This window comes from Nyctibius grandis, chromosome 3, assembly GCF_013368605.1.
Source record: "Nyctibius grandis isolate bNycGra1 chromosome 3, bNycGra1.pri, whole genome shotgun sequence".
In the NCBI taxonomy this organism is placed as follows: Eukaryota; Metazoa; Chordata; class Aves; order Nyctibiiformes; family Nyctibiidae; genus Nyctibius; species Nyctibius grandis.
In genome coordinates, this window is record NC_090660.1 from 26,620,435 (window position 1) to 26,648,225 (window position 27,791).

Here is a 27,791-nt window from a genome sequence, read left to right on the forward strand (position 1 = left end):
TGTTTGAATGATGTCACCTGAGGAAAGGGGAAGGAAAGGGTAATATATATAACAGTGCAGGCTAATTGTTGTTCAGTAAAGATGGGTCAAATTTTGACAAGATTTTGTCATCAAAAAAGTCTGAAAAGTAAATATTTTGTTTCAGTGTTTTCACAACAAAAGATCTTGATTTTGTCTGTTTAGTTCTTCCACCCAAAGAGTCAAAATTAGGTTGTAGTATATGTGAAAAAAGCTATCCTTTCATAAAGTGTGGAATTAGGAAGGGAAGTAGCATTTGTAGTATTCATTAGAGTGTGTCAAGAAGTATGATTTATTCAATATTCTCATCTTGCTTTTGAACATTTAGCATCAGCTTCTTTCTACTCCAGACTTTCCAGACAGGCACCAACTGCATCTATGGCAGAAATTAGCAAGAAGCTTCAAGAAAAAATTTACAGAAAATCATTGGGAAAAAAACCCCAACAATCCAAAACCCAATTATCCTTGTAAATAAAAGAGGTTAAAGGCAGTCATTACTTAATTCGGTTCCACTCCTTAAGTAACTACACAAAAAGATACTTTTCTTAGAACTGAAATCAGTTACCAACAAGATTTCAGCAACAAGCCTATACATATCTGCACAGTTTGTCTACAACAAACTTTACAGCCATCAAGACAACCACAGGAACATATTTCTGCATTTATGTCAGTTTGCTCAGAAATACCCCAGTAAATTGTAATGAAAACTTCTGTATCTGGATATCTTACAACATATTACCTCAACTACTACTTATTCATGATCTGGGGTGAATTATATGCTCTCTCTTTGCATGAATATGTCAACCAAGAGAATAATGAAATGTGCCTAGCCAAGAACATGTTTTCAGCATTAATTGTAGAGTAATATGCATATTTCTACAATGAAAAAAATCTTTCAGGACTACACAAGAAAAAAAGGAACTGGCAGTCTTCCAAAAATCATAAACAATAGATAGACTCAATAGATAGATACAAACAACAAATAGACTCATGCCATGAGCAACAGCAATCCCACCATGTTTATTTGTAATCTTTGTATAAAACTCAGTGAGGTCTACCTAAGCATTAAGTTATTAAAACAAACACCAAAATGATCCTGGAAGATTCATTATACAAGAAAAAAAAGGCATAAAACAAAATGATCCTGGAAGATTCATTATACAAGACAAAAAAGGCATAACCTTTTGCTTTTAATATCCTTGTCAGGTCATCTTGGAGGACAGATTTCTTTCCTAGAGTGCAAGATTAAGCATGTCAAATACTAGCAACAGTCTATGGACAAAATGCAACCTTTCTAATTATGGAAGAGATGTTAAAATTACAGCACAAAGACTGTTTCTGTATATCAGATTTCAGATATCTTCTCTATCACTATCACCCAAGTTAGAGGTTCTTCCTTTTTTACTTTACAAAGTAAAAAAAAAAAAAATTCTTTCATTTAAATAAAAAAGTGTGGGTTTTTTAAAGAGTTCAGAGGAGAGCTCTCTGGTGGAAGATCAACATGGTGCCACTCTCTCCACAGGGAAGGTTGCCTAATCCTCCACCTAAGAGGTTTTCTAGGATAATCAACAGACATCAGTTAAGGGTATACACTACTGCCTTCACACCTACAAGGAGATGATTCTAGTTATCTTTCTGTTGTTTGACCATCAGCCCTTTCACTGCTGTGAGCCACCTTGCTAGGCCAAGGAGTAGGCTTGCCCTCAACAAGTGAGCAGTCCTCCTTCAATTCTGCCACAATCAAGAAAACCGAGGGAAGGAAAAACTCTTTCCTTTGTCAGATCCAACATCAACATAAAGTAAAAGAATGCTTTTCATGTCTATTACTACAATACACCAAAACAAGTTATGCTGAACCTTTCACATATGGTCTCTGATAAGAAGGCTTAGGAACACATCGAAGAGAACATCAGCAAGATGCAGTAGCCTCCCTGCAGCTACCAACGCAAATGGTAGAAATACTCACCTTACAGATGACATTTCAGTGACAGCTTTCAGAAGAAGGCTCTATTTCTTTGCTTTCTTTGCTTTCATTGACACTTGGCTTATTAGGGTAGTCACCATTCCATGCTGGCTCCAACCAGCAGGAGAAGAGGTGATTCTCTTATTTCCTGCAAATCGACATGTCCTCAGCTAACTTAGCCTGAACAGCTTTGAAAGACCCCTGAATGCTTTGCCTAATACCTAGTAACAAGAAAAAAACTACATGGCAAATGTTACTCAGAATCCTAAGGACATTTAGTTGTTTTATTTTCAGAAAAAAAACACTCCATAGGAAAAACATATTAGTCTAGGTAAAATAATCACCAACTTCCTCTTCAGTGAAAAGCAGAGATTTGCTATGTATAAACCAATGCATCTATTTTCATTTGTGTACTTTCCATCTCCATCAAAACAATGATGCCAAACTACATAAACAAATTTCCCTCATGAACCTGTTATACACAAGGTTAACGGCAAGTTATTTTGCCAGTATGACCTATAGATGTTTTTACTGAACTGGTTGAACTTGCAAATTTATCTCAGATTCTGGGATAGCTGTTGCTTCCTCCAGAATTTCAATCTGAATTCAAATTCTCTGGAGAAAATACTGCATTCTGGTAGACAAACAAAGAGTATGCCAAGCATGGTGCAGAGCTGAGCCATGAAGGATGAGATTTTCATTAAAAACTGCGGCTGAAATGTCCTGTCCAACTTCTGGATTAAGGTCTGAGGGCTGACAGCATTTGAACCATAACTCTCCAAGAGTATGCAGCAGATACACAAACGCTAGACCTGTCTCACATTCCTTGGTTGAGTCCCAAGGAGTAATAGCAGCCAACAGACTCCCAGCTCTTAGGCAAGTCTCAGTATCACCTCCTTACAAAAAAAAAAAAAAAGAAGACACTGATTGAACTAGGAGTCTCCTCAGTTTTAACTTCTCTTTCTTCCCCTTAAGAAATAAAAGAAGCAATGCATCATTTTAAGACAGTGCATTGCAAGCTCTAGAGAAAGAGCTTTAGCCCAAGAATTTGGAACTAATAAAATAGAGGAAAAGGCAATTTGGAAAGCAGCTAGGATGATGAGAAAATAACAGCTGACACTCTTAGCGTAGCTTGAATCTCTCTCGTATATGGTAGTTTGGCATGAGTGATGCCAGAGTCAATTGCCAGGTGAAGAGAGCATTAAATGGTCACGGCAGTCTCTCTCAAGCAACAATCAAAAGAGGTAGTGTATTGGGTTTGTATGGCAAGGTTTTGGTAATGGACGGGGAGGGGCTAGAGGGGTGGCTTCTGTGAGAAGCTGCTAGAAGCTTCCCCTATGTCCGATAAAGCCAATGCCAGCCGGCTCCAAGACGGACCCGCTGCTGGCCAAGGCCAAGCCCGTCAGCAACGGTGGTAGCGCCTCTGGGATAACATATTTAAGAAGGCAGAAAAAGTTACTGCATAACAGCAATTGCAGCTGGAGAGAGGAGTGGGAATATGTGAGAGAAACAACTCTGCAGACACGAAGGTCAGTGAAGAAGGAGGAGGAGAAGGTGCTCCAGCCGCTGGAGCAGAGATTCCCCTGCAGCCCATGATGAATACTATGATGAAGCAGGTTGTCCCCCTGAAGCCCATGGAGGTTAGCAGTGGAGCAGATATCCACCTGCAGCCCATGGAGGATCTCACACCGGAGCAGGTGGATGCCCAAAGGAGGCTGGGATCTTGTGGGAAGCCAGTACTGGAGCAGTCTCCTAGCAGGACCTGTGGACCCATGGAGAGAGGAGCCCACGCTGGAGCAGGTTTGCTGGCAGAACTTGTGACCCTGCAGGGGACCCATGCTGGAGCAGTCTGTTCCTGAAGGACTGCACCCCGTGGAAGGGACCCACGCTGGAGCAGTTCATGAAGAACTGCAGCTCGTGGGAAGGATCCACATTGGAGAAGTTCATGGAGAACTGTATCCTGTGGGAGGGATCCCATGCTGGAGCAGGGGAAGAGTGTGAGGAGTCCCCCCCCGAGGAGGAAGGAGCAGCAGAGACAACGTGTGATGAACTGACCAAAACCCCCATCCCTCGTCCCCCTGCACCACTGCGGGGCAAAAGGTAGAGAATTCAGGAGTCAAGTTGAGCCTGGGAAGAAGGGAGGGGTGGGGGAAGGTGTTTTTAAGATTTGGGTTTATTTCTCATTACCCTACTCTGATTTGATTGGTAATAAATTAAACTAATTTCCCCAAGTCTAGTCTGTTTTGCCTGTGGTGAGTGATCTCTCCCTGTCCTTACCTTGACCCATGACCCTTTTGTTATATTTTCTCTCCCCTGTCCAGCTGAGAGGGGAATGATAGAGAGACTTTGGTGGGCACCTGGCATCCAGTCAGGGTCAATGCACCACAGGCAGGAAAGAAAGTTGTCTGAGAGAAAAGGTAGATCAGTCAGGGAGGATGAAAAATAAGACAAGCAAATGGAGAAAAATGAGGAGATAATACACTGCCTAAATCTGGGGAAAAATAAGGAAGGAAAATAATACGGAAAGACAGAAACAGAACAAAGAACTTAAGACACTGAAAAAGACAAAAATATTTAAGAAATAAACCTAAAGGACAAAGAAGATGAAACAAGGAACAAAAAAAAAAAAGGAGAAATAATTTAAAATTCAAAAATTGTATAATATTGAAATATCAAAATGTTATGTTAAACATAAACCAATAATGAACACCTCTACATTTACCATGATGACCACCTATTTGAAAATATGTATCTCCCTGGAGTATGACTTAATCAAAACCAACCAAACCACTCTTCTGCTTTGCGTTTAGGAGTTGGACATATAAAAATAACCTTAGAAATTAAGCCTTTAAAAGCACTTTCTTCATAAAGTCTGATAGGCAACTGAACTACAGTAGATAAATATGTTAATAAGGAGAAAACACAGGCAACTAAGAAGCTTTTGAATCTGAAAAATCAAAAGCAAGACTAATTAAATCAGAAGTTAGTTGTATATAGTTGTACTTTTTCACGGTCATTATTAAAAAAAGAGCAGTGAGAAAAACATCTTCAATTTAACCCTCTGATCAGCCACAGCTCAATGCAGGAACAACTCAGCACAACTAAATGGTGTGTCTATGCAGAGATCAGCCCCTTTTGGCCATGAACAACGGCATGTAATCTATTAATAAATTTTAATACTTAAATATTTTTTTCTTTATATAGATAAAGACATAGGCCTTAAGGCCATACACAATGTCTATAGCCAGTTATGTACAGGAACTATTTTATTCACTCTTTGAATTATGGAAACCCATTGATCCAATATTCAGAATAAATGTCTCTCTACCCTTGAAACTTACACAGGAAAGTGCAAGCTTACGCATATGTACTGTTAGTATACTTGTATCAATACAGAATTTCTCAGTCATGTTGCTTTCAATGTGCCAATTCAAACCATGAAGAAATAATTTTTTTTTAAATGGTGTGAGTTAGATGTCAGATCTATCAATTGAGTGAGATTATTTTTCATATTTTTAATAATGAGATAAGTTGCCACTAGTTTATTCCTTAGGAGGTACAACCTTAAGTCTACAACCTCAGCCTCCTTTCGCACATATATATTTCTGCCAAGGCCTCAATCACCTCTACAGGAAACCTGTAAAATAAGAAACATAATTGCATGGAACAGAGTCAGATCAAGTCTAGCACTCTGTTTCTACAATACTTTCTAATCTGCAGTCTTCGGGTCCAAGTATGACTGAAGACCATGAGACATGACTAACAAAATGAAAGTTGCAGATGCTATAAAGCAATCTATGTTTCTGATGTTTTAAAGGGTTCTCTTAGAAAAGATTTTTAAAAGAAAAATCTTGGAAAATATCCAGTGATCTACAAATCATAAGAGATAGAAAGCCACTGATTTGTCAGAGATATTTGTAACTTTGTTATCAGAAACATGAATGTGCTTTTGTGTCACGGACAAACTTTTTACATGCACCTGTCTGCATCTTCTCTCTTTTTTTGCTGCAGGGTAAATCCCTAGCTCATTTCTCTCTCCTTCCATCATGCCATCTGAAAAGTTCTTCCCAAGAGTACACCCAGTCCCTCCCACAGACGGAATAATCACCATTTCCTCTAAACATCACCCCTCCCCTCTCTCTGCAGCCAAAACTTTATAAAAGAAATACTATTGATATAGAAACTGCTAGGAATTGCAGACAAAACCAGATTAGCTGTATACATATCAGTAGTAGAAAATGTAGGAAATTGTGTTTCACTAACCCCCAGGAACAAATATTTCTCCTGTCCAGACATACACATAGATGTCTTTATTTTAATTCACCGTGGGATGGTGTTTATGGCATAAGACTTATGACTAGATGTAAGAATCTGTTTGACAGAGAAGAGGAAGAACATCCCAGTATACTGATTTGTCAGACCCGGGAAGAAAGCTCTGAACTTTATTTGAAGAGGATCAATGACATTTTCCTTTGAAAAATAAAATAATTGTTGTCATTATAAGTCTATAAATATGCAAGAATTCCATGTGCTGGTATATAGTTTTGACAATATATACTAGAAACATAGTATATATATTTTTTGCAAGAGGAGAAGGAACATGAATAGCATACCCCATATGATTTCAGAGCCTTAAGGTGTTTATATATACGCACATTACTAGAGTGAGTACATGTGAATGGTAGAAAGAGCTTTTAGATTTTGCCTCTGGACTTACACCCTTTTCCAACCACTAGAATGGGCCCGCCAAAGTTTAACAAGGAGAGGAGGAGCAGATGACCTATACTCTGCCTGTATGCTGAGGGATTCCTGTCTTCTGAAGCATCTAATGCTGGTAGCTATCTAAAATGGGCCATTCACACACGTGGTCCAGTATGGCAACTCGTAAGCACAGAAATAGAAATAAGTATTTATAGATGTATGAACTTTAAGGGGAGAAGAAGCAAATGGTTCAGCAGCCTACAGAACTGAGATTATTCACAGGCAGATTGGCTATATTTGAACGGAGAACAAGGAAGGATTAGGAAAAGAAAGAAGGGAAAAAATGAAGTGACTGTAGAGTGATACAGAGAGTTGATTATATGTATAAATAGTCTCCAGAACAGACAACTCTTTCAAAATTTCAGAAGACCGAATTCACATTTTTCCAAAGTAAAATGAGAGTTACTGCTGAATTCATGCTTTTGATCTGTAGAAATGTCCAAAACATGCTCCAGAACTCAAAGTACTCTAATGAAAATAACAGCATCACAATACCTTTCTTCAGTGTAATATTCTTAAATATTTTACTGTCTGATTTAAATGACACAATTATTTCAGTGAAATGACTGACAGTGTCAGCTCTCAGGTTTGCCTAAAAAGTCCATCGTGGGACTAGCAAACTGGATTCACAGAGATCTAAAGGGATGCAATGACACATTTTAATTTTCTTCAAGTAAAATCTTATGACAGATTTCAGAAGGATTCTATATAAAAGGAATTAATGACTCCTTGTTAATGAAAAGTATTGATTTCTTGAAAAGCACAGATTAAAAGTGCAGAAATGGATTATTCAGGAATTTTGTCATGGCTGAAAAGTAGAACATATTTCAGGCAAGGTCCCCACTCTGTTGTTACATGGGATGTCCTTGAAAAGTTATAGTAACTACTTCAGCTTACACAGGTATAACTTGTTTCTAGAGGGCTGATCTTGTAAAGACTCACCTCACTGGTAAGGAGGGAGAATGAAAAGACCTAAAGGCTTGTAGTACAGGGAAAACTAGTCATTGGAATATTTTAGGGTCTTAAACTTTATGGAAATATTAATTCAAAGAGCACAGTGTAGAGTTTTTAGCCCTTCCCAATTGGGCCTGGTTTGGAATCTGGAAGCGTGGGTAAACCAGCAAGGAATATGTGTTTTAACAAACTGCAATGCACTTGGAGTGTCTCAGATGTCACTGCCATACACCATGTCTACCTCTGGGTTCACCGCACTAGAAGATACGGAGCCCAGAGCTTCTCAGTCAGAAAGCACAACTAGCTAACATTCATTAACTGTTGGATATGTTTAACGGCCTAGGACATGTCATTATGTCGTGCTAACTCCATCCACTGGTCAGCTTATATGCCAGCTCATTAATTGCTATGGAAAGAACGATCTCATAAGGGTTGTTGGCATTATTTGGAGGTTTTGTTGGGTTTTGGTTTGTTTGCACAGATATTTGGGTAAAAAGGCTGGCAAAAACATATTGTGTTTCTTTGAAGTTGCTGCAAATTCATCTCTATAATTTACAGGACTTTACCTCCAACTGATGAAATGTAACAGAGCCACCAGCTACTTTTACTCCTATCTGCATTCACCTCATTAATCTTCTTAATAGACCCATCTCTTTACACTGTTCTCGAAACTGAAAATTATGTATACACTACATTTAATCACCCATGTGGCTCAGGGAGCATACAACTAAACCAAACTTAGGAAAACTGCAGAAAAATCATGCATTGAAAACCATAAAGAAGAATTCCCGAAAGCTATTCTGCGACCAAACAGGCAGGAAAACACAAGACATCACACAAGTTTCTATTGTAGCTGATTATAAAGAAAAAGATGTGGAATCAGAGTTTAACATTAAAAGAAGTACTTTACTGGAATAAATTCAGAAGGCTCTTGCAAGATAAGCTAGCTCTTGACAACTCAGTATCTAATGTCAGAGCCAGTATTTTATTCATTAATAAAAAAATTGTTGAATTATCATATACTGCCTTCCATTGTTGAATTTGCAGAATAATAAACTTCTATGTCCTAAATGAAAGCACAGTGGGGTCAACAGACTTTGGCCCAGATATTTATAGAAAGTAAAAACATGCCCAGACTCAAATAATCCCCAGAAGGCAACTATTTAAAATCCAAACTTGAACCTCTATTTTAAACAGATATAGCTACCATGTACTGATAGAAGATTGAGAAAGTTATGAAGAAGAAACTGGGGGAGGAGGCATATGAAGAAGAAGAAAAGACTATCAAGTTTTATATCAAATCTAAGCAATCACGTGCCTGAATTACAGAATCACAGAATCAACCAGGTTGGAAGAGACCTCTGGGATCATCGAGTCCAACCATTGCCCTGACACCACCCTGTCAACTAGACCATGGCACTAAGCGCCATGTCCAGTCTTTTCTTAAACACATCCAGAGATGGTAACTCCACTACCTCCCTGGGCAGCCCATTCCAATGTCTAATAACCCTTTCTGTAAAGAAATTCTTCCTAATGTCCAACCTGAACCTCCCCTGGTGAAGCTTGAGGCTGTGTCCTCTTGTCCTATCGCTAGTTGCCTGGAAGAAGAGGCCGACTCCCACTTCACTACAACCTCCCTTCAGGTAGTTGTAGACTGCAATAAGGTCACCTCTGAGCCTCCTCTTCTCCAGGCTAAACAACCCCAGCTCCCTCAGCCGTTCCTCGTAGGTCAGACCCTCCAGACCCTTCACCAGCTTGGTCGCCCTCCTCTGGACTCGCTCCAACACCTCAACATCTTTCTTGAAGTGCGGGGCCCAGAACTGAACACAGTACTCAAGATGCGGCCTCACCAGTGCCGAGTACAGAGGGACGATCACTTCCCTAGACCAGCTGGCTACACTATTCCTAATAGAGGCCAGGATGCCATTGGCCTTCTTGGCCACCTGGGCACACTGCTGACTCATGTTTAGCTGGCTGTCGATCAGCACCCCCAGGTCTCTTTCCGCCGGGCCGCTTTCTAACCACTCTTCCCCCATAACCACTCTTCCCCCAGTAACAATGGGTAAGCCCAGTAATATACACATAGAACCTTGATAAAATTAATGATTTGTTTCCTCATCTGATATCCTTCTCCTTCTGAAACAGGACCCAGACTGCTGAGATGTCACTAAGAATTGCATAGCTGTGAAGGGACCCCAAGTTTGCCAGTACCCTGAGGTGGGTCTGTCAGCACCTATTTCTCAGAGCAAGTGCCCCCAGAGCCATGCTGTGCTTTGCAAGCTCTAGAGCATGAATGCATCACAACATGAACAAGAATAAACTTTTTAAAACAGAGAAAGCTCAGAATGAGACAGATTACAAATATAAATGTTTTATAAATGAGTCCCCCCCGTCCACTGTGTCCTTGTGTGAGATCCTTTGGCTCTAGGCCTGATCTTAGTTCAATAACTCAGTTGCTTTTTTGGATGAGACTGAAAGTTGCACAGTACTGAAGTTTGCACAGTCCCCTCTGGGTCTCTTGGGGGAAAAAAAATCTCATGACCCCTGGGGCTTGGCTTTTTCTGCTCCCAATTTTTCCCAGCTGTCTTCCACTGTCTGCTCTGCTGCAGGCTCCTAGTTCTTTGCTTTCTTTCACATGCTCTGCCTGCCCTACTTCACTCTTATCAAGGGTTCCCCTCAGCTGTGCACAGTTGCTCCCTTTGGAGGGTCACAGTCCTCCCCTTTTCTCCAGAAGGCTTCACGCCACCCAGCATGCAGCTGCCTGGGCAAGAAACCCTCAACCTCACTCCCCAAAATTAACTACAACCTCTGGTTAGAAACAGGCATTCTTTAACAAAATAAAAAGCAAATATATAAAATGAACAGCACCCACCATGAACCTAATCATGATCTTCCACCACTTCAGTGGCCCCTCTGAATCTGTGCTACCTTTGCTGAAGTCCTGAGCATGTAGCTTTAACCAGTGGCAAAGACATTTGTCCTGCACTTTGTCCTCTCCATCTGCATCCTGTTCACCAGTGCATTTGGCAGATGCCACAGCTTGCTTCATGCCCTTCCTCTAGCAGTGGTGTTTGTGCTGACCGTATATTTAAACTGCTGCCAGAGAGCTCAAGTGGGCCTCTTTGAACAACAGCAATTCAGCACCTAAAATGCAACAAGAATGTCCCTACTGCAACTGCAAAAGGTAGCCCAAGATTATCACCCTAGCTGTTTGCTTTTGTAGCCACTTCTTAATCTGATCTTTGCTACACATTTTAGTTATGGTTTGAACTTTGATCCTCTTTTAGTTCATCAAGAACTAACTTTTTCTTGAGTTTCAATAAATGGCTATTAGAATGGGCACACGTAAGTGCCCCTACTCTGATGATGCTCCCCTTTCAGAACATCTCCAGAACTGCTTTTCATTTGTTGAGTAATTTGCTTACAGATCTTAGTTGTCAACACCTGTGCAGAAGCACACCAGGCTTCTGAAGAGCAGATATTTAATTCGCATTGACAATCAGGGCACTTTTCAGTCTCATGAAGTTGTTATCACATGAAACAGTACATACATACCTTGTATGCAGAAGAAGGAGTGTTATAAATGCTAGGAAGACAAATGCATGGACTTCATTTTCAAGAAGAGTTATGAATTTTTGCACTGCTGTATTTGCCCAGCTCTTCAGCAATCTTTAAACAAAGGCACAACTGACAGAGAGTCACCTGCAGCAAGCACCAAAAATCTCAAACAAACAGCCATTTTGGTCTTCTCTCTGAAGCTTTAACAGAAATACCACACATTTTTAATGAGAAAAAGACCAATTTCCACTACCAGGAGTTCAGTAATATTCTGTGTTCTGTGCTTTCCTTTCTTCCCCACCATTGCTTTGTATTTTTTTTTATTTTTTTTAATGTCAAAAACATAATTGATGAAATAGTCTGTTTAGAAAAACGTATTTTTGAAAAATGGTTAATCCTGCTTATTTGCATGTGTTAGCTACTATCAAGTAAACTGTTAAGGCTATGTATCTGAGACCACACCTCTGTCGAAGGCTGAATAATTTTCTCTCATAAATAAAAGGCGATGATGGAGTAATATTCAGAAGACCAAAGCACACACAGGCTAAGACGTCTGCAATACCAGGCTTTGTTTAAGTACATCGAAGAAGGGAAATCAATATCCCTCAGGAGAGCATTTTGTTGGTACAGCTGCTGTTGCTAAGATTGGCTCAATGTCGTCTTCTCATTAATGCAGTCTAATGGCACCCATAAGATTGAGAATGTGCAGACAATGTATCTATACTAAAAACACAACAACGTAGAAATTCTAATTGCTTTGGCCTGATTGATTACTTCATATCTTGAAAGGATTATGTTTATAAACTAGAGTTTAATTATATTTATGAATCACAAAATTAAGTCCTTCCTTGTAGCAATCATTATCATGAAAGAAATTGCTGCTGCAGTTCGTCCTTTAAGAGCTTCAGCATAAAAGAACATGCATGCTCGAACGCATTTTAGAGCAACTTGTTACTATTGCAAAGAAAATGCAAGGTTTTAGTTATACAAGCATTTTTGCTAGCATTAAAATAACTCTTTGAAGCCCACATGTCTCAGAGGAAGATATGTGCATTGTGTCCTACCATTCTGTGAAAGGAAAAATCCCTTTGTATCAAGCGTTATCAGACCTCCTCGCTCTCTAAATACACACACTGCCCTGGATGTGATTTGTCATTCAGCTGTTAGTTTCTCTGTTGGTGCTCTGGAAGCCTGAGAGATGCAGGCAAGAAACATGAAAAACCTACTGGGAAAAAAATATGAAAGATGATGCCATAGGGAGCTTGAGCAGAAAATAAAATAAAATTGAAGACAGAAATGACATCCAGGGAGCACAGAGCTGACAGCCACAAAATGATTACTGATCAAACACAGGTTACAACCCTGAGAGATAACCCTGGAGGTGAAATTTGACATCTCCCTCTGCAAAATGGCTACATCTTGAATTAAGGAAACATTTGTAATGAGACCCGATGATTAATTACAATCTCATGTGAGAGTTACACAAGCATCAAGCATACACACAAGCATAATGTCCAAGCTGGATGTACATGGACCCGAACCCTTCCTGCCCCATCCTTTCTTCATTAGCAGCATCTGAAGCAGCCTGTGCTCTATGAGATGCAGTATGGGACACGCTCGGCCTCTGGTGGCCCCCAATCCCTGTTTGTCCTTAGTCCCTGGGACTTCAACACCCTATAGTTTACAGTAATAAGGGTAGTACCTAAATCTTTACTGTTGTTCGTGCAAATTTGTTCAGTTGCTGAAGAATGGACAAATCTTTCAGTAAAGATTTTAATTAAAGCACAAAATTGCACCTTAGTAAAAAGTCCCAAACTCTGCACCATGTGTATGCCTATCAGTAATCAGACACAAGCACAAAGTCTGTGAAGTAACTGTCTCCACTTTCTTTACTGAGATGATATGTTTAGTGTCTAATACTCCTACATCAATTATTTGACTTTCATAAAAATGTATTTAGTGAAACATTATTTCAAGTATTATTAGATTTTTTAGTTAGACAAGCTGGAGTAAGGATGTCTGAGAGTGCACATGACTTGTGCAACCTAAATGAAGCTGCTTGGGCACATACGTTACCTAATGATGGGACTGTATTACAGCACGTGTTACTCTGAGGCTCAGTCAGGTGTTCAACAGGCCTGCTTGGGTCTCAGCAAGGAAAATGTGTGCCTTTGTCAGCTAAATTTGTAGGCAGAATTTAAACATTAAAATATCATTTCATATCACCTAACATTTCAACATCTCGCCTCCAATGCAAGGCTTCACAGCATCTTACACATGTGCATCCACTCCCCTGTACAAGGAGGGAACTGAAACTCTGAAGGGAAGCTACAGAAAGGCAGCACACTCAGCAGGCAGCTGATGAGAGCTATTAAGGATGGGTGCGTTTCTTACATTCCACTTCTTTTTACAAAACAGACACTTTATTTTGAACCATAGGGAAGTATCTTTGAAGATCTCCTCTAGCTTTCACAGCCTTGAGGCCCTTTTGGAACAGATGCCTAAGACCTTCCTTTTAAAATGGAAAGTGAAAAGTGATCAGGTCCTTTACTGGATGACTGAAAAGGGCTGTTTCCCCCATGCACACATTTCTCATGGTAACTTGGTGCTCAGAGACTACACATTGAAGGTAGATACACAGTCAGCTTAAATACACTATCGCTTTGTAAAGAACTAGAAATTGATGTCTTAAATCACACTTGCGTGTACACGCACACTCCTCCATTATCTAGTTACTCCTGTACTAACAATGCCATGACAAGGCTGGTTGTTTCATCTGATGAGACAGGGCAACCCGTACCAGAAAGCACCTTAGTCTAATATAGAGAAGATACTAGCTTTCTGTATGCTTATTGTGCACATCTCAGTATTCCTGTTTTTCTGGATGGCATTTATGTGTTCTATCTTACTCTGTGTCTGTCAGGGCACAGCAAGGGACAGGATTCTGGGAAACCACAGTCGGACACAGCTGGGCAGGTCCACAGTGATGAGCCAGGTCCAAGGCTGAGTCAGGAAGACAGTCTCAGGCTTGAGCCCAGTTTGGTGGGGCCCATGGCCAGGCAGGGCAGAGCTCTGGGGAGCTGGAGACCAGTCCTGCTGCGGCATCACTGGGGTAGGGGCTGAAGGTCCTGGGGGGCTGACATGGGGTCCTGGGCTGTGGGCAGGTGGGGGGAGCCCCAGAGAGTGGGTAGGTATGGTCAGAGCTGTTGGTGCCCTCAGGGCTGTGGCAGTAACTGTCTTTTGTGAGGATTCCTGAGAAGAACTAAGAAACTTCTGCAAGCGGGGCAAGAGCAGTCCTCACGTTCTGACAGCACTTAGGCCTGAGCCTCAGGAGGGGCTGAGCAGCCAGGCAGTGATTCAGTCGAGCCGTTCCTCAATAGGCCTCACAAAGCCCAGCCTGCAGACCTCAAATGCTTCTGGGTTCAGATTACTCTTAAGCAGAGTCCTGAGAAGCATGTCCTTTAGTCTGCTGGTGTCAAAGGAGCAAAAGGGGGTCTAGCTCAGAGACCAGCATGCTCATGTGTGACCACTTCTGGATGCCCCCCTGGAAGCCTCGAGGACCTGGCTCTCCGTACTCGTACCTGCAACCAGCGCCAACAGAAGCTGTGATGGGCACAAATTAAGTGCTAATACGATTCAAACTGTTCTATAAAAACTGGGTCACAGGTATTTTTTGTGTTGGCAGCTCAAACTAAAGGACACTTGGGGCTGAGTTTCAGTCGTTCATATGTAGTTAATGCTCCTTAAAATATCCAAGGCCTGAAACTCAAGTCCAGACAGGCATATGTTGTTTTTTTTACCCTAATGTGGATGCCTTGGATATCCTTGGATTCCTCTAAATGACTGTGTTCAGGAAACAGAACCAAGCCCTTAATATCCTCTCTACTTTAGGAAGTTATCTGTAAAATGGAGATGACAGATTATTGCAAAGGTTTCTTATAAAAATTCATGTTTCTGAAGCTTTCAGATAGTTCAGTGTTTAAAGTAACAAATACTTACAAAGAATCTAATAATTTCTTCTTTGGTGCTTTAAAATAAATTTGCCACAGAGTAACATATTCAATGGAGAGAAAAATAAAATATTGAAGATCTATTCAACTTCTGGATTATAGGTCATACTCTGCCCAGAGGAAGACTCATTGACCTATCCTATTTACTCTATGAAACTGGTTCGCTTTTATTCAAAGAAGTCAAGTTATGCTCTTTATATTTAAGATTTCACATTTCATATCAAATTTTGGTTAAGGAGTTTGTTTTTCTGCCATAATGTATCTTTTAACTTTAAAAGTAACATTATGAAGTTTAAACTCACTCTAAACTGCTTCAAATAATGTGTTCAAAGGGCTGTAAAATAACTTTTTTCTTTTTCACTTCTGCTGAGTGGCAGGAAGCCATTCTTGGACTAAGATAAACTGAGGTGTTTACAATAGTCCAGGTATTTTAATGAGACAGTTACAAGCTGATGGGGGGGAAAAAAAGTCTACACTATAGGGCAATGAGGTGTCCCAAATTTTTTTTCCCTGATCTTGATGAAAATTCAGTTATTCATTACTTACGCACTCCAAGAAGAGACTGGTTAGAAGTAGTCTGAATGAACACAGATTACTACCAGTTGTTCATCAAACAGTACACAAAAGATTTTGATGTAGAAAAATGATGCTTTTGTGACTGCGATTTTTTGAGTGAACTCTATTATTTAGAGAGAGTACTTTGCCCTAGCTGGTCCCCCTGAAAAATGTTTAGTGTGCTCAGTTGCTTTCAGCCCCTTTCCATTTCATTACAGTGTAGCTGGAGACAGACCACCTGCAGATACGCTAATTCAATCTAGACAAATGTTACAAAGCAGAGTGGCACAATCGTGGCTAAATTACTCCTCTTCAGAGACAGAGTCCTATCAAGAGCGCCGAGGAGATCTGCCAACTGAATGCAATGCACTGGCCAGAGGCAGTAAGACTGCAACTCAGGTTTCTGCCAGAAGCACTTGAGGGATTCGTCTGAAAGATGGCCCCAACTATGCTGTTCAAAAAGAGAAAGGGACGTGAATCTTTTCACCTCACACAGAGTATATGTTGCTGGACTGGGCTAAAAGATTAAAAAAAAAAGGGAGTGTGAGTACACTTATTTAAAGGAAGAAATGTTTGAAATGTTTTTAAAGAGCAGAACATGGAGGAGGCATGGGTAGAACAGCAAACCAGACCAAAGAGTGGGCCAGGTTACTTCAGAACTGCAACTTACTCTTTTTCTTTTAAGTCTGTTGCCATTGGGATAAAATAACAAGGAGAGGTCCTATCTGTTTTTTGGGACCCCACAGTGCTGTACTTATCCACATTCACTTTTGTACCACTGTAGAAAATGCTGCAAAAGTGACAGGAGATGAGTTAAATACCTAAAGACAGAGAGAACATCATTCACACACTGCAAGAACTGCAACACTTCCACAAGGGTTTGGGAAATTAAATCTGTTAGACTATGCTATGTAATCCAATAGCCAGAAATACAGATTTGCGAGGTAGGATTCATAGAGGGATTTTACATCTGGTGACAAAGAATCCTTGCAAAAGATGGTTTCACAAAGACACATTGGAGTGTCTATTTGTAAGACAAAAAAAAAGGAACTGTTCAGGTTTTTAAGAAGACTGCTTGTGATTTGAGCCCGCACAGTGAAACAAATTTTTTAGTGAATCCTTCTCTGAGCAACTTAGTCACAAATGGTGACTAGCAATTAGAAAAAAAAAAAAAACATCACCGCACTAGTACCTGAGCAACTAGCAGAAACTGTGCATGTTTAACAGCAGATACTTGTAAGCAGTTGGCCAATAACAAAAACAAATTTGATCAAAACACAACTTTTATGGGGGTTCTCAGTGCAACAGTTCTGGAGTCATTAGAGTCTGGGACCCCTGCTTGCTCTCTTATTATGTCTGGCTGTATTGTGCTACCCGGTAGCTCACGGTGCTGAAAGTGAATCTTGCTGCTGTATCCCAAATAAGCAAATATCGCTTCACAAACTAATTCAGTCATGGTTAGAAGCTGTGAAAGTATCTGCTGGATGTCCTCAGATAACCTTTACTAGCTTGACAGAAAGACCTTGCAGCTCATACTAAAGCATTGTCTCTGCTTGACAAAACATAAAACAGATTTGGAAACCCAGGAGATGAACTGATTGCTTGATTGCAATTACATAATGCAATATTATTCTGATGAAGCAACTGACTTGCAAAACAGCACTTGTGTGCAAGCGACAGGGCCCTTCAGTCTCATCCTGTTCCCCTAGGGAAGCGGGGAACATGTGGACATGGTAAGGGACATAGTGAGTCTTCTGGATCCATGCCTGAAATAAGAGAGGCTGCTGGACCCGCCTAGGGCTGCAGCTCAGTCTAGAAGCAAGGGGATCCTGGGAGGGGGAGATGGACAACACAGTACAGCTGCTAAAAGCAGCTTGTCAGTGGGCAAGTCAGAAACAGCACGACTCCTACAGACAGCTTAACCGGAGAAGACTGGACATGCTCCAGAAAAGCCCTGCTCACACCTTTACATAGAAATGGTCTGATAATGAGAGATCCTGCTGTTGTTTCACTGTTTCCAGGTAATCGGTGCTGCACTTGTGTTAGCCAAGATCATTTCACAACTTCTTCCACAAGCCCTTTCTTCACCTGTCTGTCTGCAGTATCTGCCTGCTATAGGCTATGTTTTGTAAGCTCTTCATAACAGGGGCTAGTTTTGCTTGTGCATGTCATACTGCTTGATTGAGTTCCCTGGATGTTCATGAAAAATAAAAAACTAACAGCAAGATCCCCTTACTAATTCATTGTATTGGTTTTTTTTACTTTTTTCTTAAAATATTGAGTGAATTAATTCTTCATATTCCCAGTTTTAAAGAGAAAAAAAAAGAAAAAAATCCTTGGTATGTAATGAAGAAAAGTCACATGAAGGTGAATGACAGTCTTGAAGTGCTGGCAAGCACAGTGAAGGCAGAAGTCTAGAAATTACTAAATAAGTGTTCTATGGCTGCAAGACATAGTGCAAGACAAGGTGCATAGTACAAGACAAGGTGCAAGACACTAGGGAAATTAGGTCTATGCTGTGTTGTATTCATTTCATGTTGTGCCTCTATCCTATCAGGTTTTGATATCCTGTTTGAATGTTGTTATTTGTATCTTGTTCCAGCTAGTATTACCATGAGATGCCAATAAACCACTGATCAACTGATCCATAGTTAATCTACCCAATCTATGCCACTGAAAAAATTTGTGACTTAAAAATGAAACTCTTACAAATGGTACTGTCAGACAAAAGGAAAGGAGACCTTAAGACTAAAACTATGTGAAATGTTCTGCTTATACCAGATTAAAAAATTTCACGTTTACACATTCACTGTTGTGTTTTGGCTGCGCAGAGATTTCAAAATTCTGCATGATGTACCGATGAGATGAAAGAACCAAATGGCATTGTCAAAATTAAAACTACATTTTCTTCCTGTAAAACAAAACCATGTCAAACATGGCCTGCCTACCTGCCTACCACCAACACTGTTTAAATGATATTGTTCTGTGTTTGGCATCCTCCACCGCCACACCGTAACACAGTATTTCCATTTAATCTAATTTCACACTGTGTGACAGACTATGCCAGGTTTCCCTATATTCACATGCACCTGAAAATATCTGCTTCCTGCAAGACTTCTCAGTAGCTTGCAGATAACCTAGGACATAAACATCAAAATCCTTACTGAAGTGTGTACCGCCAGCTTTTTACCAGAAGGCTAACTCCTTTCCCTGTGGCTCTAACATTCAGCAATGTAAGCATTTTGCTTTTTGAAGCTGAGGTGTTTCTGAATATGCTTGGTCTGCTCTTTTAAAGCAGGACATAACTCTGTTTTGGCTGATTCACTCCATTGTCGGATTGTGCACCCCTCAGGATCACACAGTGGTGAGTCAGTCATTTGTAAACAGGAGAGGAAAAAAACTGAATGAATAGAGACAACCAAAGGCTTCATTTTTGTGATCAAAGGTCTCAAAGAAACCATGCAAAAGGAGCATAATTATTTATTGAAGAAAACTCATAGAGTGATCTTTCCTGTAAAACCTCGGCAGTGCCTGCAGCTGGCCTTACCCACTATTGAACTATGAAATCATTTGCACCTCAAGAACAGATAAAACATGTTTTGGATTCTCCCTTTGGGAGAAGGGGCTGAACTATGTGTAGTGCCTGCTGTCCATTTTCTCCTGAGGGACTACAACATGGGCATTTAAACTAACTTATTTTCAAGGACAGAGACATGATTTTAGGTATATTGCATAAACAAAAGATAAGTAAGTATAATGCACTGGTTTTGCAGGCCTGAGCACTGGAACAGCACAGGATGACTTACAGTAGAGGCTTATATGCTTTCTTACAAGCAGAATTAGTCTGAGGAGGCTTTAAAAAACAACATTGCTAAGAAAGTATTTTCGCAAACACAAAGCTAATGAGACTACTTGGTACTATGTCAGATGTATAATGTTTCAGTACACTGTTCTTTGGCAGAGGCAGTTTGGTTTTCCTGGGCTCAGGGCCCAGTTTCTGTTTAATTTTCTGTAAGGTTTCATAGCAGCCTAGGCATACAGAGATGGCTTGCTTGCAAATAACCAAGTATCTCACTATATATATTGATCAGAATTTAAGCACACCCAGCAGCCTGTTGGATGGACAAGCATTGCCTGCTTATAGCATCTTCATCTGAAAAAGCTCTTCTTCAAACTAATGAAAATTTTGCCTATGGAAGAACTGATGAAGTTATACATCAAAAAGAAGTTAGATGGAATAAAAATTAAAGAGGTAAATTTCGCATATTAAAAACACATTGACTCATCTTTACAAATTTGGGCCTAAATCCTGTCCCAGTTCTGAACAATTTTGTATAACTGCAGTGACTGCCAAGTTTTATTAGGTCCAAAGCCAAGTACCAAAATGAATAGATTTTTTTCCCAAGATGCCAGCAGTCTTCTAGGTCCACTCACTTCCAAACACCTTGTTTGAGGCAAAGGCTCTTGAAGGGGAGTTCCCTGAGGCACCGCAGTTCCCAAGCAGTTTGGTTTAACTCACGGATGTATCAGCTCAGATCCAAATGGACTCTACCTCCTTTAATCCAGTGTTATTCCTAAACTAAGGAGCTTCACAGAGATAATAAGCTCTTGGCAGAAAAGTTGGACCTCATGTGGAGTCAGTCCTAGGGCCAGCTCCCACTACCCTCCTCACCTTTAGCGTTACCTTGTGTCACATAAACCTGAATGTTCTCTGCATTTTCACACCACTACAAACCTCTGTATTTGTATTTAGCTGCATCTCTACATGTAGTTTAAGACAACAAAACTGAAAGCTCTACACCCAGTTCTACACCTCCTTGAAAACTGAGCCCATTATTTATATTAAAAGGTGAATACATCCCTCAATACTGCACTTATATACACATATGTTCCTCTTGTTCTAGAGGCCTATTAATTCTCCAAAGGCTAGAGTGTGTAATTAAAGTTGGGTGAATAATGAAAAATAATTGTTAGGCATTTTTGAAATTTTCTTTCCAGAAAAAGTTAATAGGATGGCATATCTTTTATTGTTCATGGCAAGAAATACATGTTAAGTTTTTTTGCAAGCAATATTTGTATATGCATTCAGTCACAGAGCAGAAACTACTTTGCATCACATTTTTGACAAGTGCAAGAAAGTAGTACAATTCCCAGTTACAGAACATTAAGAAAAGATTTTTAACGGATACATGGATACAATTATGACATGGATGCAATTGAAGACTTTTTGATCAGCTTATGGCTATTTCCAGAAGAGGGGAAAAGGTGCTACATATATATATTCAAACTGTGTGGACACAACTAATTCTAAAGAACTTGTCTGGCTGTGACTTAGGGTCTTTTCATTAGAAGTGTTCATTCATCACTTCCTTTTTCCTCTGCCTACCATGTCTACTCATTTGTTTTATATCATACCTCAGTGACTACTTTGAATAGAGCTTGTTTGAATTAGGCACCATCTCTTTTTGTGTGGAGTCTCTGTTATAAGGATTTTCTGTTATATCACTTAGGTTTGGTCAGTACTGGCCACTAGTAACCAAACATGTCATCCACTTTGCTATGCACAAACACCTTTGTTACATACAAATACCTTTGTTACAGCTGTTTAGAGCATCTATGTTGTCTTAATCTCTGATTTCCCTTTTCTACTAATGAAAGTTACAGTAATTGTATATCATAATAATGGAGTAGAGTGGTGAAAATTAACAAGGAAAAATACCCATTCACTTTTTCTTGCCCATAGAGACTGCTAGGACAATTAGTAGTGTAGAAAGACACTATTCTCTCTTTTGCACTAGCTTTCATCACACAAGGTCACCTTTAAGTTACACAACAGAAAAGAAAACCCTTAAACTAAAACGTTTGAGCATCAGTATCTCTTGCTTTGAAATGTCTTCAGTTCAGACTTTGCATATTCGTGTGGCAGCAGGAGATCATTATCCTGGAGCTGCAGTCTGATCCAGAGGCTGTCTTGATCTTGCCATCTTATACTTTCAAAAAAAAAGAAAAAAGAAAAAAACTATTTAGTCCCTTGAAGCAGGTCTTCAGACTATTACATCTCTACATCTATCTCAAAATGCAATAAAAGATACTTCTATTAATCACATGAAAACCTTCCTATGTTGCTTGAATATCAAAGTACCATGTCTTTGCAGATGATATGTTCTCATCCAAAAATTATACATGAGAGAGAAATTATCTGCTGAAGATTTTGGCATAGATTATGCCAGAGAGAGACAAAATGGTTTCAATGGGCTCTTCTCACACAAAAATGGTAGGCAGATAAAAATTAGAGCTGTGAGAGATAGAAAACATTGGGTCACTAACAACCAAAGGTCGTTAAGAACATCATTCCCTTTATAATGTGCAGGCATCCAAACAATTGAACTCACCACTACAATGAGTCCAAATTACCCCCATAGTTGACAGCCTTGGTAAAGAAACCAGAGAATGAATTAACACGTTGAGTGTACCACAGGTCACTGTAGACACATACTGGCAAAAATCATACTTCAATGTATTTTCCTTGCTGATGTTGTCGTGTACTTGTTCTATCGAGTGGACTTCTATTTCTGTTGCACTTCCACCGATCAATTAAAATTCAATTAAAAACAAAAACAGAACTGCAAAAACTCAACATCCGCCTAGCTGGAAGGTTTGATGGTGTTTTTCCCCGTCTAATTTCAAAACCTTAGATAAATTCAATTGGTAAAATTCCCTGGGGGGAGGAATAAGAAAGTGTAAGTTATTTTTGTCAAGACTTATGTACTCTCAAATTAAGCTTCATAGACTGTGCTTAACGTGACAGGCGGGTGAAAAAAAGGTCTATTTTTTTACTAATTTACTCGGTGCTCTAACCATAAGCAGTTCCATTTTAAAAACCTATAAATGTAAGGCATTATAGAAGTAGGCATCAGAAAACATGTAAAAGAATTAGGTCCTTTAATAAGCATTTTCTGGATTTATGACTCAGAGATTGTAAGGATGGGATGGATTTTTTCTGCTCTGTGGAGCCTTTATATGGTTTTGTCCATTCTAACTTTAGGGGAAATTAAATATGGGAAAGGTCTGCTATTGAATGTGAACAAAAGCTTAGTTCTTGACTTCAATTTGAACACCTCATCTCAGATTACATACTCTTCACTTCTATGTTGTTTGGTATAAAAACATGTTTCAGTAAAAGAAATATCCTGATCTAGTTATTCATAGTCTAATAGTCATTCTGGGGCATCTTGGTTTTGTAATATATAAGGCATCCCTTCTTATACCATCTCAAATGAAAATCCATGCAATGACAGCATGTGACCATAATGTGAAGTAGAGCAAGTCAGTTCTTTTTTCTTACTTTTCAGCTTGATTATTGACCTTGCACCTCTGACAAGCCCGGTACCAATGATTACAGATGATGCTTCTTTTGACACAACACAGCATGTGAAAAGGAATTCTTCATTCAGTGTAGTAACTTAATTGTCAAACTATACACCATAGCTTTGCTGATAAATAGCAATTCGCAAATCACAATAGAATCACAGATCTTTCTCCTTCTCTCTTTATGTCCTTTACTTAGAATGTAACTATATAAATCAGGTTCACTATGTGAAGTGTTGTTCATATAAATGATTTTAGCATTAAGATGACTCAGCTGGTGACACAGCACCTTTACACTAGATAATACACACTCAAATGCATGTTGTACTGATAGAAAAAAAAAATTCCCAAATTGACTGTATTTCATTTCCTGATGGTGTGTTCATGAAGCACCAATGCAAAAAATACCTTCTGTCAGTTCTGATAGTGGTCCCAGCAGGTACATGCAAAGCTGAAAACACTAGAGAAAAATATCTGAGGAATGTTTCTATCAGGAGTCTCTAGTTTTCTGAGAACAGAGATGGAGTCAAGGCTGGACCACATGTTCAAGGTCCATCTGGAAAAGAGAACTGGACACAGGGCTGAAGACAAAGCTGCCTACAGCGTGTGCACCCAGCAAATCCAGTCCATTAGCCAGGACAGCAGGGGAGAGGACCAGGACCACACCTATGACCAGCACCCTCGTCCACCTAGAGCAGTGCTGGGGCAGGGACTGATGGTCCCAGGCTGGGCTGAAATGAGGTCCTGGGCCATAGGCAGAGTGAGGGAAGGCCCCAGGAGAGGCCAGTCAGGGACAGTAAGGGCTGGTAGTGCCCTCAGGGGTCAGACATTGTTTCAGTGGCCTAATGCAAGAGATTCAGGAAGATAGTAAAAGACTTTGCAGAAGTATAAGGTTATTAAGATAAACTTGGTGATGTACAAGAGAATGTCTTTCATTTTATTAAGAGTAACAATTAGTTCTCAGCCGGAATTGCCTATAACTTTTCTGTTTTTCATAAAATAGTTATTACCCAGTAAACACCCCATTCTCAAAAATTATGTAAAATGTCATATTGATAATTAATTGCCTCCTTTTTCATATTAATGAAGTGGTATATCTGTTATTCAGAGAATCCATGAAGAAAACAAAATTAGCAAAAAGTATTAAATCATCTTGCCTTTGTAAAGGATTTGAAGTCAGGCTGTCCCAGAGGCTGGTATTGAAGTCCAGAAGATAGGACAATCAACTGCTGGTGCAGTTGACCACAAGATGCTATTGAATGACACATGACAACTACAAGGTAGTGCATCTTCTCAGGCAGAACTGTTCTTTTAGTTAAAAAATGCCACACTGGCATTAACTGAACTTTATTGTTGTTGGATTTGGTTTTTACCTTACATTCTTTTATACCAGGAGTAAAGCATTTGGGAAGTCAACATTACTAACTTTCATCTTCAGCATCTGTGCTGAGGCAGAAAGACAGACTTCCACAGCTGTGAATGTGGTACCCTCCTCCAGAGCTAAATTCACATAACAAAAGTAAATTAAAACAAAATATGCAGTCAGTAATTTCTACGAGGAAACATAAAAGGATTTCCTAGCAGTAAAGTAGTAGTGGACATGACTCTGAGTGGTTTGTGTGCTTAGAGATCTTTGTATTTTGATTTACACTGAAGATCTTCCTTCAGTGGTGAAGTAGACATATTATTAGTGAATTCAGTGAACTTGTTCCTGTTGCTGAACTGTTAATTCAGCTTCGTATAATGTTTATAACATGCCTCTGGTTTTACTGGGGATAGTAGAGAGCCTTTAGTGGTTGTGTTCTGCCACATGCATTGTGAGTAAAGATGACTGAAACAGAGAATGTACATCAACACATTGAATTTTATCCTTTTCTGGGCTATAGACTAGTTGTCCCAAGCTTTAAAAGCATTAGTGTGATGATTATGCCTATTGATGATGTAATAGAAGAATTGACTGTCTCTTCCTCCAACAAAAACCCTCCTAAGCTAGAGGCAGAAAATCACTGGTTTATAAAGCAAAAATAAAACAAGAACAAATTATATTGTCTCCTGCCGTCCTTGTTTTCCTGAATTAAAACGTTGACCTGATAGTCCCCAGAATTAGGAGATTTGTCATTTGAGCAGTGACCTCATTAGTTTTAAGTCTGAAAAAGATAGGTAATTAAAGTGACCTCACCACACAGGAACACTAATGCGGTCCAAGAACCACAGTAGTGGAACAGAGTCAGAAAAGTGATGCATAAGGTCTTGATCATTTTTAAGGTCTCTTACATGGTTCCCTGTGTTTTTAGTGCTTCCAATTGATTTCAGTGAGATTTGTCATGGACCAAGGATCTATAAAATACAGTTATCACTATCACAGCTTAGATACTATAAATTAAAGCCTGACTGTGAGTAGTCTTGTACCAATGCTCATAGATGAGACTGAGAGCAATGACACTCTGCCTCCTTGTCTCAGCTTTTCCACCTGGGGACCCTGTGCAAGGCCATGCCATAGTAAGAGTCTTCATTTCCTGGTTTAGCAATTAGAAAGAGTTGATCATAAGATAAAGAACAATCTTTTTCAGTCAGCCAGTGGGGACAATCTATGGATTTGGGGAACAGAAAAGTAGAAAACTTGTCAACAAGGTGATTTTTAAAATATTTATGTTTGGAAACTGTTATTTTCTTATGTAGAAAACTGGAAAAGTGGTTTTGAAATGTATAAACCCATGCATTAGATCAAGTAAGGCCAGTTTTGATCTCGGTTTCATGTGCAATAATAAACAGAGACATTCCCATCTGGTTCTCTCTCTTCAGCCAAGAAAATGTGAATGCTGACTACACGCTTAGGAAGTGCTTTCTATGCAGAGAAAGGATCCATCAGTTCGCCTTTCAAGATGGACCTCCAAGAAGATAAGGGCTACATAAAATCATTTCCTAAGAAAAAGTTCACCAAAAAAGCAAGAGATTGTGCTTCTGCTGAACATGGAAAGCCAAAAGGAAGCCACTGAGCTGGGACTCTGCAACCCTCCCCCACCAACTACCTGTTCCAATTTAAAGCCTAGTTGTTGCTTAGTGCAACTTCTAGTGGAAGCAAGGCCAAGGTATCCAAAAGACAGCCTCACACTCCTGGAACCCACTGGGACATGTGACATTTAACAGCGTTGTTGGCATTTGGCACTGGGAGCACAAGGTAGAACATTTTCCGTAGTTGGATCTAAAGATCAGAAATCTCATCCTGCCCCCAAGAAGACCTGGAAGAAGTCTGCCCAGACCACCGTTTAGCTGTCCCTAAAAGACTTTTACCCAAAGTAACGCCAAGAAACCAGTACCAGAGAATAAGGAAATGTCAGCCACCTGAAAAAAAGGAAGAAAAAAACCACACTTAAGTCAAACTGGAGATGAAGCACTGTTTCCTGCAGTCCAAATGCATAGAAACTGTTGATCTCCAGAAGGAAATTATTACTTGTGATAGCACATGCATGCCTGGTTTGTTACTTATTTATTTAAGCTTCTAGATGGGCATTATTTTACACAAAAGAAAAACAAAATAATTTGGAACACTTACAAAAGCATGTAAATGAATAATTGACCTTAGTCCATCAGGTTTAGCAGTATCTGCTTCCTTGAAAAAGAATAGAGGTAAGGAAATGTCAAAACTTAGCTATTGTATGCAGCTTTTTCCATAATTCAGTCTACTTTTTCCTAGTGTCAAAACACAAACATATTAGATTCTTGGAAAGAAATTATGAAGTAAGTGATTTCCCAAGGTTTTTGTGAGGCTTTGGCATATAGATCATTATCTCAAATTTCAATAACAAGTTGCTACTTTAAGTGAAATCACAGTACCTGTATTAGCCCATCCAGCATAAGGCTGATTTATAACACCCATCTAGCCAGAAACCACTGAAGTATTTTTCTAGAAATGCAGCCAAGCTGAATATAATTCCACTGTTAAAAAACATGGTTAAGGGTCTTTATGTCTTCATGTATTCTATGTGCTTAGTGTTACTGTGCTCTCCTCTGCCATGGTGTAAATTGCACTTTCTCTCAAAGCAGGAACTTCTGCACCCTTTCTATTTTTTCCCCAGCAATTTGAGTGTATCTGCAGCAGTAATCTAGGCAACAGGGAGGATTTTTCCTCCCACTTTTCTAAATTGTCCACCTTATCATTAAGAATTAACCTCGGAGAAATGGTGTGCCCACTAGACAAGGGACTGCATTTTCCTCTTTGATATAATGGTTCAAGCATGAGTGAAGGTGCAACACAAAGGCAAGATTAATCCATGCTGTATGTTCTACCCAAGGGAGTTTTCTTCTGCTTACAGTCCCAGCCCATCTTGACTGTACTATAACCTTGAACAGTTTAGAGAGATGTGCAAATATGTTCATACTTTAAGCATAAACGATAATGCTTTGAAGTACTTTAATCCACTGATTTCCAAGTGTTCTGTAAATACTAATTACAGCCTGACTCACAGATAGGCAGTGAGCACACTTCTATCTGACAGTCTCTCACCAGTTTCAGAGGGATCTTTGCCCAAATAAAAAGAGCATGTTCAAACCTATTTCCATTATCTGTCTACAAAGTCAGGAAACTGGGCTTCAAGAAAGTACAA